The 21,397-nt window shown below is 40.1% G+C and overlaps 1 protein-coding gene across 17 annotated transcripts in view; it reads left to right on the plus strand.

The window, feature by feature from the left end:
- The window catches only part of MBD5 (methyl-CpG binding domain protein 5), a 248,204-nt gene that overhangs the window by 86,394 nt on the left and 140,413 nt on the right, over positions 1 to 21,397 (plus strand). The gene's annotated exons all lie outside the window — the stretch shown is intronic.

The following is a 21,397-nucleotide window of genomic DNA, read 5'->3' on the forward strand; positions in this document are numbered from 1 at the left end:
ACAAGCTTGTTTGTCTTAGCAATTGGCTGAACAAGAAGTAGGACTGAGTGGACTTGTAGGCTCTAAAGATTTACATTGTTTTTTGTAAGTGAGTGCAGTTAAGTAACAAAAAAAAAATCTACATTTGTAAGTTACACTTTCATGATAGAGATTGCACTACAGTACTTGTATGAGGTGAATTGAAAAATACTATTTATTTTATCATTTTTACAGTGCGAATATTTGTAATCAAAAATAATAATATAAAGTAACACTGTACACTTTGTATTCTGTGTTGTAATAGAAATCAATCTATTTGAAAATGTAGAAAAACATCCAAAAATATTTAATGAATTTCAGTTGATATTCTATTGTTTAACAGTGCGATTAATTTTTTAATCACAGTTCAATTTTTTGAGTTAATCGCATGAGTTAACTGCGATTAATCAACAGCCCTATTAAAAACCTATCCTCGTGATGTGTCTGGAATCAAGACCTGCTGCAGAGCCAGTCTCCGGGCAGCTAATGAGTGCAGCTGGTCTGTAGTGGCTGTCTGATTGGTTACACTGCCTGATAGGTTTTAAGAGTCAGCAGCCCAGCTCTTAAGCCCAGCAGCAGTTCAATGTCAGCTTAAATCATTTGCCCACAGCTGCAATAGATTCTGCACCTGCTCTTTCCCAGTCCTGCTCCTGCCTTGTTCCAGCCTTGTTCAGCCCTGCTCCTGCCTTGGCCCCAGCCTTATCTTACTTCAGGTAGTCTGGTCCTGACCCTCTGCTACGATTCCTGACTTCAGCTCTGACCCTTGGCTCTGGCCTCTGCTTTTGGCTCCGACCCCGGGCTTCAATTCCTGACTTCTGAATTCAGCTCTGGCATCTAGCCTCTGCACCTAACGTCAGCTCCAAATCCTGACTACGACTCCTGCTCTAACCACTTGGCCTGATCACACACACTGGTCACTGACAAGATGCCCCACATTATATTTCAGGGATTTAAAAAAGAAAGAAACAAAAAACCAAACATGCACTCACGCACACAAATACAACTAAATGATTTTTTTTCAGATTAAATTTATAGTGAGAAAACATTCCTAAAACATATTTTTGGTGATAAATAGCAATAGCCACTTCTTACTCACATAGCTTCTTTGATTCTCCCTTTAAATTAAATCTATTTACTTTCCCGACCAAAACAAGTTTTTACAACAGTTAACAATGCACAGCCCACACAGCTATGGAAGAGCAAGCTGGAGTCTGCCTTCCATATATGCAACCTTAAATCTGTACCCTTGTATATATATTTTAAAATGGTATTGTTGCATATTATTTCTGTTGTAGTACAATATAGATTTGTCATCTCCCTTATATGCACATGAGCGGCGAATGAGGTGATATCTTTTACTGGACCAACTTCTGCTGGTGAAAGAAACAAGCTTTAGAGCCATTGCATCTTGCAATACTGTTTAAAATCGTGTTGTTTATGTACCAGTGGGTAGACTACATGAAAGTCATTTATTTGTAAAGTATATAGTAAACTGTGTTTGTTAAACATAATACAATACTTAAGTGTACAACAGAGTAATGTATACTAATTTATATAGGCCACCCAGATTTGCAGCTATATTACTTTCATGCTTAGCTACCTTATCCCCTAACTTGCAGCTAAGAAATAATGTGCTACTTGTTAACTAGAAAATAGAGTATATAGATGCTGAAAAAATTATTAAATACATTCCTCAAAAGAACAGCAATATAAAAAATCAGTAAAGATGTACTGAATGAATATGACAATAACATCAGTTTATGTAGAGAGGAATGGTAAAAAATGCTACAAGATGCTAAACATGTATCAAGGGATCTAGGCAGGCATCACAGGGTGCTATGGACAGGTATCCCAGGATACCTACCACTGCTTCTAGGCTTGATGCATTCTGGGTAAATTTTGCAGTGCACTATGGGGTACCACCTGGAGGCTGAAGGAACCACGGTACTCTGAAACTCCCATGATCTCTCCCATATTATCCTAGTATTCATCTGTTGCTCTTTTGCCTGTGCTGTTTTGAAAACTACTCACTTCGAGCATGTAGGACTCCCAGGTGAATGCTGTGATCCTGTCTGTTGATATTAATATGGAAAGTTTAAAGTGAGGCATCAGTGAAGCACATTGCAAATTATCATAGCCAGTTTATTTTGTGCACTTGCTGGAGGAAGCAGAGACACATTCCAGTCACTCTTCCATATGATCTCCCGCTTGATCATCTTTGATTAATGGAGCACTGGGCGAAGGCCTGGCCAATTGGCACGGTCTGGTGTGTTAGGATAGTGGTGCAGACTTATAATGACCAAAAGTGGTTTCAGAACTTCAGGGCGTAAAAGGACAACTTGTCTGGAAGTCTGTGCGGAGCTCACTTAAACTCTCCAGTGCCAAACCAACTCTATGAGATTTCCCCCCTCTTCTCCCTCCTCCCAGCCCCATTTGGAACAGTGCATGAGGATTGCCATTTGGAAGTTTGCCACCCCAGATTCTTGCCAGTAAAGAGCTTGCTTCTGTTAGATCAGCAGTTGAGGCTATTGTTGTGGAGGTGTGCATCACTATTTAGTGGGTGATGCTTCCTTAGATGACCTAGTTAGGCAATGTGCAGATACTTACCTAATGGCTTTGAATGCTTAGCATTCCCAGATTATGTTGGTGCTGTGTTGGCACATGGGTTCTGTCTACTATTTTCTCCTGTCCACCAAGCTTCAGAGTTGAACAACTGGAAGAGCTGTTCCTCCATGGTTCTGCAAGGCTTAGTGGCTCACTGAGGCAGATGCATCAGTAAATCATGATTCGCAGATCTTGAGATATTAACCAGTTGGTAACAATGAACAATGGATTTTTTCTACCAACTGTACCATGGACATTAATGGGCTGCAAGTGCCAACGAGGATTCTCATGACTCAGGATATGGCTGCACTGCAATAAAAAACCTGCAGCACCGAGTCTCAGAGCCATAGTCAATTGATTCAGGCTTGGGGGGCTCGAGCTGTGGGGCTAAAAATGGCAGTGTAGATGTTCAGGCTCAAGCTGAAGCCTGGACTCTGAGACCCTCCCACCCATGGCGTTTCAAACCCCAGGCTCCAGCCTGAACCCAAACATCTACACTGCAATTTTTAGCCCTGTGAGCCCAAGTCAGCTGACATGGGTCAGCTGCAGCCATGCTGAGAGTCTTTTATTGATGTGTAGATTTACTCTTTGCTTAATCTCTGCTTCTTTGGCTCCGGAATTTATACTAGAAATGTGGATAGGAGAAAGGAACTATATGATATTTAATTTCAATCTGAGTACCTGTAGGTTGGCTGTGGGGTGTGCATTTGGAACATTGAAAGTCCTGTGGAAATGTCTCGACTGAAATTTGGAATTATGAGTAATGTCTGCTGTGTATTATTAGTGCAGGCTGCATGTTGCACACTTATGAGACCAAAGGTGAGGTGCAAAACAAGATTATCTGTGCCAGTGCATTCTATAATAATGCCAACTGAGAAGATTACACCTTAAAGATCAATAGGTTTTTTAAGTCTGTGATACATATGTTTAAGTACCTTTAGCTTATAAATCATTGAATGACTTTTCATTTGAGGTACTTTTGTGTATTGCAGTGCCTTTACAATAACATGAAATACTTGAAATCCTGAATTTCTTGTAATGCTCACAACGCTGTAGCTGCTCAGATACAACATGATGTGATGTACTGTCATTCAGCTTAACCAAAGATGTGGTTTCAGTAATGTGAAATGATTTAATCCTGAAATGCTATGGCTACTCAGAATTCAAACAAAAAGTGATTTTTAAGTGCTGTGGCCAAGACTCCATATTATTTTTTAATAATTTGTATTGCCGTAGCACCAAGGATCCCCAGTTACGGACGCCGCACCCCACTATGCGAGATGCTGTACTGACATTTAACAAAAGACTGTTCGTGTCCCAGAGAGTTTACGGTCTAAGTATCATACTTTCTCATTCACCTTCACATCAGACAGTCTTCACAGTGGACATTCCCCATCTCCATGGCAGCAGGGGGACAGATCACATCTTTTTCTTTGACTCTGGACTCAGGGTTGCCTCTCACGATGAATTCCCCAGAATTCTCTGCATCCAAGAAACACATGTGGCAGTCTCCAGGTTTCCCTTTGAAGCAGAGCTTGCACTGGATTTTTAAAAGATTTAGTTATCTAAATGTCTTTTAGTTTCTTCTTTGGCTTTAGCAATTTTCAGGAGAAAAACCTCATTCTAAAAAAAAAAAAAGTCTTACTGAGGATTGTTTGATAGACAGCACCTCCTCTCTCATCTCCACTCAGAAAAGGTAGATAGAAAGCTCCCAACCATTGTGTGGGCCAGGTCCAACCCAAGCTGATTGAGCAGGCCACAGTGAAACCAGCTCCCAGCTAGTGTGTGGGCAAGGTCTAACCTGAGACAGTTGAGCAGGCTGCTTGGAGCTCCCTTCACATAGACCAGGCCAGGACCAGTGGCATGGAACTGGGGGAAAAGTTTTTCAGAGCCCCCTTGCATCTCCCCTAGGCATGGAACCCCTATTCTCACAGCTTGCGGAAGCAGAAAGGAACAAATCGCACAAAAATTTTAAAATCTCTGATAAATCTTGTGTCTAGACTTTCTGAAGAGCAGGAGACATCTGTAAAGTTTGGACTTTGAGTAAGAGACCTCCGACTTTCAACTAAGCTTCCCAAAATTAGCATGAGTGGGAGTCTAACTTCACAGGTGCTTCTGTTTTTAGAAAATAAAATGCAAAAAAAAAAAAAACCTTGCAAAGTTGCAGAAAATCTGTATAATTCTTCCTCATTTGTTTTATGAGCCATAAAGCAAGCGAGGAAGAATTGAGGTGGATTGAGGGTGTGATTGAGGTGGAGTGGGATTTCCCTGTCAAGAACTAGTTGTACCTAAGGACTGAAAGGTGTTCATTACTCTGCCTAAGCCTACCTGATGCAGCCTCCTAGTGAAGCGCATAGTCATATCAACTGATAGACTATTTCTGTCAAACAGAGAGAGAGAGGAAAATAAGATAATCATTTAGACTAAACATGGATTCAGTAGACTCAGTTCTGAATGTACTGGTTGTAGTCTCTCATTGTGGAGGACTATTCTCAACTGGGAGTCCTTTGTGAGCATGCAACACACACTCCCTCGACCTGTCCTTCCCTAAAATCTACTTTAAACTAGATTTTCCTAACCATTTTTTCAGGACTGACGCATCACGGGACTGTGATCTGCTGTACATTATCTTGGCAGGTGTCGAGATTACACATTAGGAGGCCATTGTTGTCTTAACTGTTGAAAGACCAAGGCTGGGATTGTCTGAAAGACCATCCAACTCCTAAAGTGTCTCTTGATTTTCAAAGCCTGGGTATATTTCTCTCACATACACACGCTGTAAGGGGCGCTTAAGTCTGGACCCTCATTTGACACTGAACCACTGCAGAAAATGGGTGCTTGAGATAATCAGGTAAGTATAGAAGTCACTCATTGTTCCAGGGACAAGTTTCTTTTCCCCAGAGTAAAGTAAAATACACCAGCACTGTTAGCAAGACTCTTTATAGCATCAGAAGATGAATGATGCAATAGGCCATCTCCACATTGGAATGATAGAATCAGGTCTGGAAGGGGAGATTTTGAAAAGGGCACCAGGTTCTTTGTCATATATAGAAAAATCATGGCATGCAGCCCATTTTAAACCTCAGGTCTCTCAGCAGTTCCGTATGTTGATCAGTATTCCAGATGGAAATAATGAAAGCTGTCATTACAGCATTGTTTTCCCAAAACTTCGGAATATGAAAACAAAATTCATGGAAAGCGATTGAAAATGTGATCAGGGAAACTCACTCTGAGATCCTTTAGTTACTGCTACAGAAAGAAGCATTTTCAATGCAGAGTATTTCCCTTTTGGACCCAGACGTCTACATGCCTTCAGAAAAAAAAGGTTTGAGCAAGGAAGTGGAAGGACCAGTTACAGCCCTCACAAAACTCCAACATCTAAGTTACCATCCACAACAATCTTTACTTCAGAAGAGAGAGAAGAATGAGATAGTGTCAGATTTTCAAAATGTGACCACACCTCTCCTAAGATAAAATCTGACACATCTCTTGGGCTAGTGGGTCTCATATGAAAACCCAGCATAATTCTTGCTTTGCTTCCAGCCAGCAATGGCAGGAAATGTATAAAGATCTTGGTTCAGATCCAGAACTAGCACCTCTTAATTTACTCAATCTTAATATTATTTAATGGCTATCTGATGTCAGATCTAGAGAAGCTGGTCATCAGTACAGATGCCAAGCCCCATGTAGGAGGAACACATCTGGACTCCTGTGTGACTTGGGATGATGGTATGGCCCAAGGAGAAGACATGGAGTGTAACCTATCTAATGCAAAAAATCATCAAGTTCGCTTCTCTTCTCCAGCAGATGATTCTTTAGAAACATGGTGTTTATATATCTTTCAGCTTTGCTTAGAGAAGTAGCCTTTTTCAGGTCTTGGGCAGACGCTCTCGCTGTTCAGCAGGGGTCTGCACCAAAAAGGAAAGTCAGGGGCAGCTGGCTGAGTAGTGCACACTTACAGTCAGTAGGAGTCAGTCTAGACCATCTAGCCTTTCAGCCCATCAAAGATCTGGTTGGAAGCCTATTGAGGTATCTATTTGCATCCAAAAGCAGCTGGAAAACCAGAAGAGGTACTACATGAGGCAGAAACACTTAGTAAAGAAGATTATGAAGGGACTGGCCACTGTGATTATAATCACCTTCTCATTAACCTTCAGGTCTTGGTTCTCACACCTGATTTACATGTTAATGGAACCTCATCTCTAACTTGCAAAACACACAAACACAAAATATGGTGCAACAGGAGCTGAACTTATATCCAATGTTCCCTAGCTTATCAGCTGGGAAATGAAGAGGAAGGAACTACAGTCATTTATTCTAAGACTGTTACAAACACCCTTCTAGCATCTTGGAGGAATTTTTGCCTATGATATCTATGAGGTTTAGATGTTGGTATTACAAGGGCCAAGTCAGCTGAAGAAAAGGGCAGGCTGGTGTTTTTACAACACGGCTTGACCATGGGGCTCAAAGCCAACCCTTATTGGAAAGTAAATTAGTGACTGTAGACGTGAGAATCTCTCATTGCTGTCAAAAAAAGATTTCTGAGGACCACCAATATTATCAATTGGCAATATGTAGTTTCCTGTCATGATCTTGATCTTTGGGCTACAAGTCCTAATAAAACCTCCTTTTACTTCACAGGTGATAGTTCCCTTCCGTTTCTTACTGCAAATATCTTGCCTACTCGCTGCCACTTTTGCCAAGGGGGTTTTGGAGCTTGGTGTGTTCTCAATGAAACCACATTTATACGTTCAATCAAACATGGTAGTTCTGTGAACTAAGTAGATCTCCATCCCCAAACTCATCAGTCTTCCTCATATAATTGGAATATAATTGTTCTTCTGGTTGAATCCAAACACCCTAAGGTATTAGATATGCTTAAGTAAGGTATGATCATAGACATCATGGGAATGAAGTTGTATGTAGCAGAGGCATTCAAAGCCACAGGTATAACTCTGCTTTGTATCACACATTCCTGGAAAAGAAGCAGCAATTGCGGAGTGGACAGATCACACATAGTACAAGGAAGTCTGAAAGGTCTCTCATTTTCTCAAACACTGGACATCTTCACTTCTGCTATTACACCTCTACTGTTACAGAACAGGGTGTCCCAGTAATCCTTAAATTCCTTTTCATCCCTCCATGGGTAGATTTTTTTTTTAATATTCCTTCCACTTTAGGGATGATTTACTGCTCTCTACATTGCAATGTGAAGACTGTCTGCAGGACATGAGGGGATTGAGAACGGGAAAATTCTATCTTATCTGTGAATTTTTATTCTGGAACCCTCCATGTCCGACAGTCTGATCCTCCCTCAGAGGGTTGCTTTGTGACCAAGGTTTTCTTGTTGTTTGGCAAAGAGTCCTGTGGCACCTTATAGACTAACAGACATATTGGAGCATAAGCTTTCGTAGGTGAATACCCACGTCGTCGGATGCATGTAGTGGAAATTTCCAGAGGCGCGCTTTTTTTTTTTTTTTTTTGGTATATTGCCATTGCTAATATCTGATTTGTGTCCATTTATCCTTTCCAACGCATCATCAGTGATCTACAACCCATGCTGGACAACGATCCCTCACTTTCAAAGGCATTGGGAGGCAGGCCAGTCCTCAGCCACAGACAACCCGCCAACCTGAAGCATATTCTCACCAGCAACTACACACCGCACCACAGTAACTCTAACTCAGGAACCAATCCATGCAACAAACCACAATGCCAACTCTGCCCACATATCTACACCAGCAACACCATCACAGGACCTAACCAGATCAGCCACACCATCACCGGTTCATTCACCTGCACGTCCACCACTGTAATCTACGCTATCATGTGCCAGCAATCCCCTCTGCTATGTACATTGGCCAAACTGGACAGTCCCTATGTAAAAGGATAAATGGACACAAATCAGATATTAGGAATGGCAATGTACAAAAACCTGTAGGAGAACACTTCAACCTCCCTGGACACACCATAGCAGATTTAAAGGTAGCCATCCTGCAGCAAAACAATTTCAGGACCAGTCTTCAAAGAGAAACTGCTGAGCTTCAGTTCATTTGCAAATTTGACACCATCAGCTCAGGATTAAACAAAGACTGTGAATAGCTAGCCAACTACAAAAGCAGTTTCTCCTCCCTTGGTGTTCACACCTCAACTGCTAGAAGAGGGCCTCATCCTCCCTGATTGAACTAACCTCGTTATCCCTAGCCTGATTCTTGCTTGCATATTTATACCTGCCTCTGGAAATTTCCACTACATGCTTCCGACGAAGTGGGTATTCACCCACGAAAGCTTATGCTCCAATACGTCTGTTAGTCTATCAGGTGCCACAGGACTCTTTGCCGCTTTTACAGATCCAGATTAACATGGCTACCCTTCTGATACTTGTTATTTTTCACTTTTAAGTGATTTGAAAGGGAGGATAGTGTTCCTCCAGGAAATCCCTAAATTTCACGTGCAGGCTTTACTGCAAATGGCTTGAATTGAATACCAGATCTAAACTTTTATATAGTTGGTATTTTTCAGCTTTGGAAGCCATAATTCTGGAGAGTTCTTCCTGAGGGTCAGTTCTAAATGCAGGGTCAATACAAGTATCCGGTCGGTCTCCAGTTGCCATGGAGACAGAGAATGCCCCACTTGTAGGCTGATGTAGTGAGTCCTAAGATGAAAGTTCACAGGTAAGACAGAATTTTCCCTTTTCCCACATCTAAACATGTTTCTTATTTTATTCAATAGCTGTTTTTACCTTTTTTTTTGCCCCCCTCATGCCATTTGTGACTTACCACATAGTTGGGGGTGGTGGGGTAAACAGGAGAGGGAGAAGGAAGGGAAAGGGGGAAAGCAAGGATGTATGAAGCCCAACTGGTGTGAGGGAGGGAAAGGCAGATTGGGGTGTGGTGGGTAATGGATATAGGGGGTTGGAGGGAAAAGGAAATGGAGGTTCAGAGGAACTACAGTTTGGTACTGGAGGGTAGACACTTCAGTCTTTTCCTGTAGCTAAATCCACCAAATGTAAACTGTCATGGCAGTGTAGTCAGATAGAGTTCCCTTGTGCTTTTTTTGTGACCACCCAGATTTCTAGATAGCTTGGCATTTCAAAGAGATCCTGGTTGGCTGCTGGGAACATTTGTGGACTTTCCTGAGGCTTGTCTACACTTGAAACACTGCAGTGGCCCAGCAGTAGTGCTGAAGCTGTAATGCTGTAGCATTGTACCATTGTAGCATTTCAATAGTAGACACTGCCCATTCCAGTGGGATGGGATCTCCCATTGGTGTAGGTAATCCACCCAAAAGGGCAATAGCTAGGTCAATGGATGAATTCTTCCATCAGCCTACCACTGTATATGATGGTGGTTAGGTCAGCTTAAGTACATTGCTCAGAGGTGTGGACTTTTCACACCCCTGAGTGATGTAACTGGATCAACCTAACTTTTTCATGTAGACCAGACCCAGCTGCAGCTCCTCTCCACCCCAAGTCTAGCTTTGCCCTCATTCCTTCTCCACTTCTAGCCCCAACTCCACAGTCAGCCCAAGCTCCTCTGCTGAGGCAAATCTGCAATAATGCAGAGGGGGTGCAGACAGATTCCATTACTGGGGGAGTGGGCATGTGATAGGAAAAGTTTGGCACCACTGCATTAGAAACAAGAGAAAGTTGAAGGAAAGTGTAGGTGTTCTACTTAGCAATGGACAAGCACTAATAACAGATGACATCAAGAATGCTGAGGAGTTTAATGCTTATTTTTCTTCAGTCTTCACTAAAAAAGGTAACCAAATACTTAATACTCTTAATATTAAGAACAAGGGGAAAGGAACACAATCCACAATTGGGAAAGAACAAGTTAAAGAATATTTAGGTGAGTTAGAGGTATTCAAGTCAGCAGGGCCTGATGAAATTCGACCTAAGGTACTTAAGGAAGTAGCTGAAATAATCTTGGAATTGTTAGCAATTATCTGCAAGAACTCAATGAGGTTCCAGAGGATTGGGAAATGAAAAACATAGGATTTTTCTTTTTAAAGGGGAACAAAGAAGCCCCGGGGAATTGTAGACCAGTCAGCCTAACTTCAATACCTGGAAAGATATTGGAACAAATTATTAAACAATCATTTTCTAAGCACCTAGAGGATAAATGGGTAATAAGTATTAGCAAGCATTGATTTGTCAAGAAGAAATCAGGCCAAACCAACTTAATTTCCTTCTGTGACAGGGTTACCGGTCTAGAGGATAGGGAGGAAGCTGTAGACTTAATTTATCTTGATTTTAGTAAGGCTGTTGACACAGTCCCACATGACATTCTCATACGCAAACTAGGGAAATGTGGTTTTGATTATATTACTGTAAGTTGGGTGCACAACTTGTTGAAAGACCATACTCCAAGAGTACTTATTAATGGTTGACTATCAAACTGGGAGGATGTTATCTAGTGCAGGATCTATCCACAGGGATCTATCCTGAGTCTTGTACTATTCCATATTTTCATTGATGGCTTGAGTAATGGAGTAGAAAGTATGCTTATAGAATTTATGAATGACACCAAGCTGGGAGGGGTTGCAACATTTTGGAGGACGGGATTAGAATTCAAAATGATCTTGACAAATTGGAGAAATGGTCTGAAATCAACAAGATGAAATTCAGTAAAAACAAATGCAAAGTAGTACAAAGTATGAAGGAAAAATCAAATGCACAAATACAAAATGAGAATAACTGGATAGGCGGTAGTACTGCAGAAAAGGATTTGGTGGACCACAAACTGAATATAAGCCAACAGTATAATCTAGTTTCGAAAAAGGCTGATATCATTGTGGGGTCTATTAACAGGAGTGTCATATATAAGACACAGGAAGTAATTGTCCTGCTCTTACTCAGCTCTGGCAAGCCCTTGCCTGGAGTATTGTGTTCACTTTTGGGAGCCGCACTTTTAAGAAAGATGTGGTTAAATTGGAGAGAGTCCAGAGGAGAGCAACAAAAACCTTATGTACCCCCTCCAGGTTTTCTGTGGGGTTTTTTTTTTTTTGATCTACAAAGAAAAGTTATAAACAAAAACAAAAAAAAACTCTACATGTTTAGTCTTGAGAAGAGATGATGGATTGCAGACCTGATAAGTCATCAAATATATTAAAGGCTATTATAAACAGGATAGTAATCCATTGTTCTCTGTGCCCACTGAAGGTAGGAGAAGTAATAATCTGCAACAAGGGAGCTTTAGATTAGACATTAGGAAAAGCTTTCTAACTATAAGGATAATTAAACAGTTGAGTAGGTTACCTAGGGAAGTAGTGGAATGTCCATCACTGGAGGCTTTTAAGACCAGGTTAGACAAACACCTGTCAGGGGTGGTCCTACCTCAGTGCCGGGAGTTGAACTACATGAACTCACAGTCCCTTATAAGCCACGTTTTCTATGATTCATGCCTGCTAAAAAAGAAACACAACTATCATGTAAAGATTTTGATACGGTTTCTAATCTCATCCATATCATTGATTGCTGTGTATCAGAAAAAGAAAAGCAACTCAGCGGTGTCTGAGATTTAAAATCTGGGCTTTTAAATTAACTTTATTTTTGTCTAGACTTAAAAAGTAAGACCAATAATGTTGCAGATAAAAGTAAAATTATCGATGTCAAGACATGCTTTATTTTTTTCCTTATCTAATATTTAGCATGCTATCTTTCATATGAAGTCATCAACTTGATTATAAGAATATGCTTACTGTAAAGCTTTTGTTCTAGAATTTAATGGGCCAGTGCAGCCCTGTCAAAAGTTAATGCAGTGACATTTCCTTCCAGTTTTTATAAGTTATTAGTCTGTGTGCAATTATGGTTTTGCTTCCTCAAAAAAAAATGTGGAATACTCTTATTTGAAATAAAATGGATAACTATGTTTTGTCCCAGTGGGACTTGGAATTTCCCAAAGCTTCAAAACACTGATGAAAATGAATTATTGTAATTATCAGGATATCCATTCTAACTGTTTTGTAAAGAGCTTTTTAAAATCTCAAGGTAAAAAGGTGTGCCACATGACATATCTTTTAAAATTGTTCACCACAAATGTCTGGGTAAATTTAGTAACTGATATTCCAAGGTACTCAAGTACATTAATGGGCAAAGCTAAGCCCTAAAGCAGTCGATTTTTAAAAAAATTTGATACCTCAATGGGTTGTTTTAGAAAGCTAAGTTCATAATGTTGGGGTTTTTAATTACTTTTAGTAAGGAAACTCATAAACCAAATGCTAATCAGAAGGAATCATAAGAGGGATTTTTACATGTATTGTCACATCATGTGTGTCTAAGTACAGTTAGTTTAGTACCTCACTCTTCTTTCACTGCTATCCAATGAAAATATGTGCCTCTGTTCTTTTACAGGAAAGTTAATTTGATTATATGTGTAAATAGTGCCTTTTATGTGCATCATTTTCAATCCTAAGAAGTATTACATTAATAGATATTTTAATGTTAACAAACTTCGGCCCCAGTCTGGCAAAGCTTAATTTTAAGCACGAGTCGTCCAACTGAATTAAATGGGCTGTTCGTCTATTTAAAGTTAAGCTTGTACCACAGGTTTGCAAGATTGGGACGTTAGCAGTTTGAACTCACAAATATTGAAATGCAAAGGAGACACTCCCAGACCTGCCGGTGGCCACAGATTTCCAGAAGGAAGGAAGAAAGGAGAGTCCTGTATTTAATATCCTTTGGCCTAAGAGAAATTGCACTATGGTTCTGGTCTTATACTTACTGGCATTAATATATTTGTGCAGTTGACAGCCCTAATTCCTGGCCAAGGCCTTGTGTTTCTACTTTAAAGTCAAGCAACTATCATTCCACCCATTTTACAAATAGGATAACTGAGAGATTATACAAGGCCACTTCAGGCAGAACTGAGAATAGAACCCAAATCTCTAATTGTCACAGAACAAGCATCATCTGCTTTGACATATTTGCTTTGAGTGCTAAATCTTTGTGCCTGGTTATGCTCTCTGTAATGACTACTCTAACCACTAGACTAGTGGTTCTCAACCAGGGGTACGTGTACCCCTGGGAGTGCATAGAGGTCTTCCAGAGTATACATCAGCTTATTTGCATATTTACCTAGTTTTACAACAGGCTACATAAAAAGCACTGGCAAAGTCAGTACAAACTAAAATTTCATACACACAATTATTTGTTTACACTGTTCTATCTACTTTACACTGAAATGTAAGCACAATATTTATATTCCAATTCATTTATAATTATATGGCAAAAATGAGCAAGTAAGCAATTTTTCAGGAATAGTGTGCTGTGACACTTTTGTATTTTTATGTCTGATTTTGTAAGCAAGTAGTTTTTAAGTGAGGTGAAACTTGGGGATATGCAAGATGAATAATACTCCTGAAAGGGGTACAGTAGTCTGGAAAGGTTGAGAGCCACTGCACTAGACAAAATTCTCATCACAGAGCCAGGTCCAGAACCCAGGAATTCTAATATCCAGTGTTGTGTGACTTTTTCACAATTATTTTTTATTTCATTGGCAAAGAGTCTTGTCACCTGTCTAGGCAATAGCAGCCTACTTCTGCTAGTAGTAGTCCTTCATCTCAAGGTCTGTGCTTTGGATCTGAAGGTCCTGGGCTCAAACCCTGCTGCCAGCCCTCGCAGGAAAAAATAAAAAAGAGCATGTAATTAAAGGCTTGATCATAATGTACAGAGGGGCAAAATTAAAACTGCACAGTTAACCTCAATTTTGATACTTCCTGGCTTTTTGAGCGCTGGATGTTGAGACCTTTTGACATTTTTTCTTAATCTTTTTTTTTTCTTATGTTTTTATATGTAAATATAGACATCTCCTCTTACCCACCCAGTTAGCACTTATTAGGGGAAATGAATGCTTTGGGACATTGCTAATGAATTACAGAACCTTTTACCTCTGAGTAACTAGTTTGAACCCAGCCCAGCTCATCAGGGATTTAGACGTTGTTCCTATCTAATGGATATTTGGTGGCCACCATGTGAGATGAGTTTGGCATATCTCCATTCCAGCTGGCACCCATCACTATGTTCTTGCACTAGCTGGTGGACTCAGCAGAGAACACAAGGAGTGTATGAGCCATGGAGACTTAAGCGAGCCCTACTACATCTCTAGACAACGTCTCCCCCAACACCAGATCAGTGTTGAGGCATGCTGACAGGGCACCATGAATGAGAAGCATTGCTTGTAGATAAACAGAGGATTTCATTCACCAGAGTTGACAATCTGATGATTAAGCTACGATTTAGTCATGGGTATTTTTAATAAAAGTCATGGACAGGTCACTGGAACTAAACAAAAATTCATGGCCCTTTGACCTGTCCGTGACTTGTACTATAAATACCCCTGACTAAATCTTAGCTGGCGGGCTTCGAGGGGAGCAGCTGCTCTGGAGGGTTTGTGGGGGGGCTGCTGCTGAGGGGGGCAGGAGGAGCCAATGTCACTGGCCCCGGGGAAGCTCCACCAGTGGCCGGTGCGGCTGGCTATGGGGCTGCTCCAGCAGTGGCCAGTGTGGTTGACCCTGGGGTCACCTGAGCAGCTGATCCTGGGGTCAGCCACACTGGCCACTGCAGAGGTCACAGAAAGTCATGGAATCTCTGACTTCCGCGACCTCCATAACAGACACGGAGCCCTACTGATGGTGCATTTCACCAGCATTATATCCACATAATTTTTAAAACTATACAGTTATATCTATGTGTATATCCTTAATTTATTATTCATCATAATCTTGCAAATGCAAAGAAAGTTTTTTTGCTTCTTGTTGATGAGTAAAGGCAGCCTCCAAGGATTGCATTGTTTGTTTCTTAGGTCTTGGTGGTTATAATTTAGAAATTGTTTTGGTTATTTGTGGGTGATGGACAGAGAGTTTGCATTGATCCTCAAAATCAAGACCAAACATAGATCCAACTTATTCAACTGTCTTTGTTCCTGGAATTTATTGTTCTGGGAGCAATTTTCTTGGGACTCTACGTTGATGTGAACAGAAGTTCAGGACACGATACTCCAGCTAAACTGGATCAAACATTTGTTTGACTTACTATATATGGTACGTTAAATTCCCATCTGTCTTGATCTCACTCTGTCAGCCGATTTAACAGTACAGCATTGCATTTGTATTACCTTTGTGAAAGATTCTTCACTTGCAGAAAATCTTGACATTTTGTGTGTTAAATTTATTTTGTAGGTTCTTGGGAATATAGCAAACTCAGTAGGAAGATGCTAAATCTGTGGTTTTGGTGGATTTATTTTCCGTCAGCTTATCTATCTTTAAGTCTTGCACATTTGTTTGTATATTTTCCTTTAGAAATTTCTGGTTTTACCATATGAATTCTATTATTGTGATGTTACTACTAAATAAGTTGACAGCCTTAAATGTTTGCTTTTAATTGTCTCATCTTTTTTGTCCTCTAATAATGCTCATAGAGTAAATGTGGGTAGAAAATCACATCCACGTTTTCCAATAGAAGGATTTTTTCTTTGCCAAGACATTTTTCTCTAGTTTTAACTTTATTCCCTTCCCACGATAATTATGCAGTTTATTTAGTGCCCATTCATTTCGGTAAATTTTCTTTTAATTGAACCACATGATCTGGCTTTCTAAAATGTAAATGGCTTACTTTTTTTTTTTGTAATAGAAATTTTTCTTTTTGCTTTCACCTTTAGTAGGAATAGCTGACACTTCTTGATATATTAGCTCCTTTAATTACTGACTTGAGATCCAGTGCTGTTCTTTCTTGTGTAGATTTGTTGATGCTTTTTATACTTTCTTTGTGAGTTACTTGAAGAGCGAAAACTACAAACATGGATCTTTATTTGATGAAAAATCATCATTGCTTTTCTGCATAATAAAATGTACAAATCAGACTAATCAGTTGGTGACATTTCCACCCTCCCCCACTCATTTCTTGTTGCTTATGCAGCATAGACATAAAATCGCAAAATACTACATTAAAACAAGGAATTAGAAGGATCATGGTATTTTATCGTACAAATTTAGACAATGCTGTGGAAATTCAGTTACATTTAGAGTAGCTGGACTGGCAGGCTTTTATAAATGCAACTCTTGCTCCAGTTTTGCTTGTAAAAACAAGTTCTCAATGAGATTTGCATGAAGAATGATTAATTAGAAATATTTTATGTAGCATTTATATTCGACAGTTAACTGCTTAAAACAGTAGCTTAAAGCATTGCTGCTGAAAGTGTACCAAAACAAACCTAGTAATAGGTAAATTACTGGGGATGTGGGAGAGTTTGGTTCCTGTTACTGAAGCGACCTGAATAATGCTTTATGAATATTCAGGTTTAGTTCCAGCTGGGAGTATGTTTCTTTTGTGCTACTTCAGTGGCCCTTGGAGATATCATATAGGAGTACCTAGAGGATGGAGAAAGGCCCTGTGTTACATACATGGGCAGGTGGGGCATGATTGTATGAATGCAGGATTAGAAACCATGCCTGGTAACCTTCAGGAAGGGGCAGAAGGGGAAGCTAGTCTGATTGATCAGCACAAGTCCAAGCAGAGCTAAAAGCAAGAAGCCATTTATGTAACTAGCTTACCCAAACTGTTGAGTTTTGCACTGAAATAGAGGGTTGCCTTCCTGTGGTAACCCTGGTGCTGCTGTTTTTCTAGCTACTGAGAACTTTGTTGCAAATGTTCCCTTGATCATCAATATCATCGTGCCCAGGAATTGGAGACCAAGAATTGTCAGTTAAAGATATGGCATATCCCACTATTCATGTTAGTACACAGAGAGGGTGAAATGACTTTTTGGTTATTGATATGATCCATAACAGTGTGCTGGGAATAGATTTTATAGCCTGAAATCAGATAGTGTTATGTTTGATAGAACACAGCACTGATGCAAAAGATTCTCATCCCATCTCACACAAGATGCTGCACACCTGTACCCTTCTATCAGATGATAAAAGACCAAGTGTAAGATTTGTTTTAAAAAGGAGAAATTGAGACTTCTCCGAGTGCATGGGCCACTTCAGTTATTCTGATTTCAGGTGAAGACCCAGGGGCAGCAGACCTGGAATCAGTTAAGTGGCACCAGAGTTGTGTTCGTGTAATGCAGCTATTGCAGTACAAATTAGTCCCACATGTACTGTATCAGGGGCTAGAAAAAAACATACCCATGCAGAACAAAACCATATCTCTGGTTCTACAACAGCTAAAGGCTGATAGGCTACCATCAGCAGCAGAGTAGGAAATAAAAGCCATTTGTTAACTGTATCAGCACTCATGGGACTAGCTATTTTGTTCAATGGAGTCTTTCTCATGTAGTATCATAGGTAGACAGTCATGGAGCAGGGAAAAGAGCACTGCTATGATTCCCATCTCATTAAGGGCAGAGGTGCTAAAATAGTGTCACCCATATCCTAGTTCAGGCCAATTAAGAATTTCACTAATAGTAGATTGATTGATTGTTTCACTTCTAGATTTTATTGGCCTGAGGTAGCTAATGATATTCCTAATTGGATTCTGGGGTGCCAGTTGTGTGCTAGAAACTTTGTCAAAACTTGGCCTTGTTAGGGTCTGACCCAGAAAAAGGACCTATTCACATGTGCTTAATGGATGTACTTTGGACCTTGTCCATTGCCACTCAAGCCAAGTGCTACCTGCTTGGTATGTGTCATTCACTAAATGAGTTAGGGTCATAGATGTACTAAATCAACAAGAAAACACAATAGCTTGAACTCCATTCAAGAGTTAGTGCAAGATATAGAGTCTTGATATTTAGTTGGTAGACCAGGGTGCCAATTTTGAATCAGTGCTGATGAAACAGGGTACATGAGAGATTGGGTATACATTAAGTATGTGTTACTCCATTGTACTCACATTGTGATTAAGAAGCTAAAAGAATTATGAATAGCAGTGTGAAGGGAGAAATGAGCATGGAGGTGGAAATCTGTATTTTGACCAGGTGGTGATAAATTTAGTCAAACATACAAGCTTTAAACAGAATGACCACTGAATGCAACCTATCGTGGCAATAATACCAAGTAGGGAAGATGAGCCAACTCTGCCCCAAACTGTCATCCACCCTCCCCACTTTCATGCTCGTATCCTGAGAATCCATCCTACTATCCCAAGGGCTTAACAAGCCCACTTAACACCAACACCCTCTCAGATCCAGTCTTACTTCAGGACCTCTCAAGACCCACTGGCACCAGCATGCTACTCTCCAGGAAGAAACAGTAATCATCCTATAAGAACTCAGGTAGACCTAGTGATCCAACCTCATTTTTCAGTTGAAGGTGGCTTTATGCCTAATGCTCAGAGAAAATGCTTGATTTCGCCCAAACTCCTGACTTTTGCAAGGTCAAGAAAATGAAGCACCCAGTCCCTACGGTTAGACCATTACCTGTAGATGGGATTCTGTGAAACAAAACACAAGTAAGTAAAGACAGAGGCCCAAAGCAGTTCAGTGAACATACAGCCTGTCTGCATGAGTTAGAAAAAATTGATAGGTTCTGGTAACATGCAGAATTGTCAGAGTCCAAACATACCTGTGACCTTGATTCTAAATGAGCATTCTCTCACTGTGCAAACCCTGCAAAAATATATAGTCAAGATACCCACACAAATTGACAGTAGGGAAAAATAAACCTGTTTAAAAAACCTGCTACTAGTAACTAAAATTAAGAGAGACATGATTGGATTTTGAAGCTATGCAGGATGAAACAGGAAGAGTCCTATGCTACCTATAGACAATCCTTTTTTATTTTTTTGACTGACAGATTAATTTTAATTGACTTTCATAAAGAAACAGACAGTAAAAAGCACAAGAAGGTAAATGACTTACAACTTATATATGTTTCCAAATACTGCACACTTCACAAGATCTCCAATAGAGTTATGCAGTTTTACAATTTGTCAAAGCTGGAAGACCAGACAGTACTATATAGACATAACATGTTAGAGTGACATGAATATAAAAGAGAAGGAGATATACATTAATGGAGGGGAGGGAGGGAAAAAGAGGAGGAATAGAAGTGGACTAGAAGTCTCGCATTCTTTGAGCAGTATCAATGTTTTGCAATGACAACAAGTTTGAAACTGGTACCTCTTAGCTAGGATAGCCCAGACCTTTCACACAGTCACCTCACCACCATAGACACCTTATTTTTCTCTGTTGGTCATAAAGAGGAACTAAGGAGAACAACAAGTTCTATCGGATGCATTAATGCACACTTAGTTTCCACCCTCATGGGTGTGAGGGTTTTAGCATGCTGAAATCCATTTGATATCTGTGACCTGATAAAAGTATAACAGTAACTGTGTAGGTTTGGAAGCCCAGTGGTCTGCCCCCCCTTTCCTATAGAGAGTTAGAGGTTTTTAAATTATAGTCATGAACATTGACGAGGGCCCCATAGGAAGGCAGTAATACTGCTATTAAATTTTCTGAAGTAAAACAGAGGGACATATGTAGGTAGGCAGCTTAGAATATAGTGGAGTCTAGGTGGAATATTCATTGTTATTGTGTAAAAACTTCTCCACAGGCTCAAGGAAAGAGAATACCTCTTGTCTGTATCACTGTTTGAGAGTATACAGGATCTAAATTTGTCTTCACTAGTTGAATATTTCATGGTATTTTTATACCTAGGTACTTAGTTGCATCCATTTACTTCTGGAAATTCCATTGAGAGAGAGCCCAACTAGATGGCAATTGGGAGATTTCCAATAATTCCAATTTTCCCAGTTTATTTTGTAACCAGGTATTTATCTAAATATTTGAATCAGTGATAAGAGGGCTGGAATTGTGCTTTTCAGCCTGGCTATATGCAAAAGAGCATTGTCTGCATATAAAATCAATTTATACTTCATGAAACCAAGTTGTATGCTTCAGATATTTGGATGAGCCTGTATAGCTATTGCCAGGGGCTCAGAAGCTAAATCTAATAGTAATGGAGACAGTTGACATCCTTGCCTGTTATCTTTGAAGAGGCTAAAGGTATTTGAGATCATGACATTGGTTGGGATGCAAGAGAAATATAACTATTTAATCCAATGAAAAACAGATCCAAATCTGAATTTTTATTGCATATAAAACATATATCTCCAGTCTACCCTATCAAAAGCCTTTTCTGCATCTAAGCCTAAAATGGCTTGTTGTTCAGGCTCATCTTATTTCATTGCTTATAATATCAGTAAGTTGTCAAAGGTTACCAAAGCAATGATGGTCTCTGACAAACCCAACTTGATTTGGGTATATGACAGATCCAAACATTTCGCCAGACTCATTGCCAGAACTTTTGTCAATATCAAAAGTACAAGAAGGTAAATGATTATCATATAGTCCGAAATGTTTAACGTGCAATTACAGAGTCATTTGTCAGGAGCACAGCTAGCGCCTAGCATAGGTGCTAGCCAACCCAGCAAGCTCAGCTGGGCCCAATGAGCTCCCTCCAAACAGTTGTGCTTTCTGATCAGGCAGAGTCTGCTACTTGAGCCTTGCAGCTGAAGCAGCCCATTGGCTGCTCAATGCATACCACGCCTGCAGCTCTCCTTGACCAAGTTGCAGTCAAATGCCAAATTTGGTAGAGTAGTTTTGAAATCATTGTTTAGCTAGTGGCATTCAGGACTCGTCAGTCCCACCTTCCAGTAGGAATTTCTTCATTAACTTTAATAGACTTTGAATTGGGCCAAGTGTTTGGATCTCTATGCTAACATTTTACTTACTAAGAAGTCCCCTCTGGGTATTTTCAGGATCAAACTTGTAAGTCTCTTTTAAAATTTAGTCTGTGGATGAATTGGAAATTTATTCTACTTTTTTTT

This window comes from Chelonia mydas, chromosome 11, assembly GCF_015237465.2.
Source record: "Chelonia mydas isolate rCheMyd1 chromosome 11, rCheMyd1.pri.v2, whole genome shotgun sequence".
NCBI lineage: Eukaryota > Metazoa > Chordata > Testudines > Cheloniidae > Chelonia > Chelonia mydas.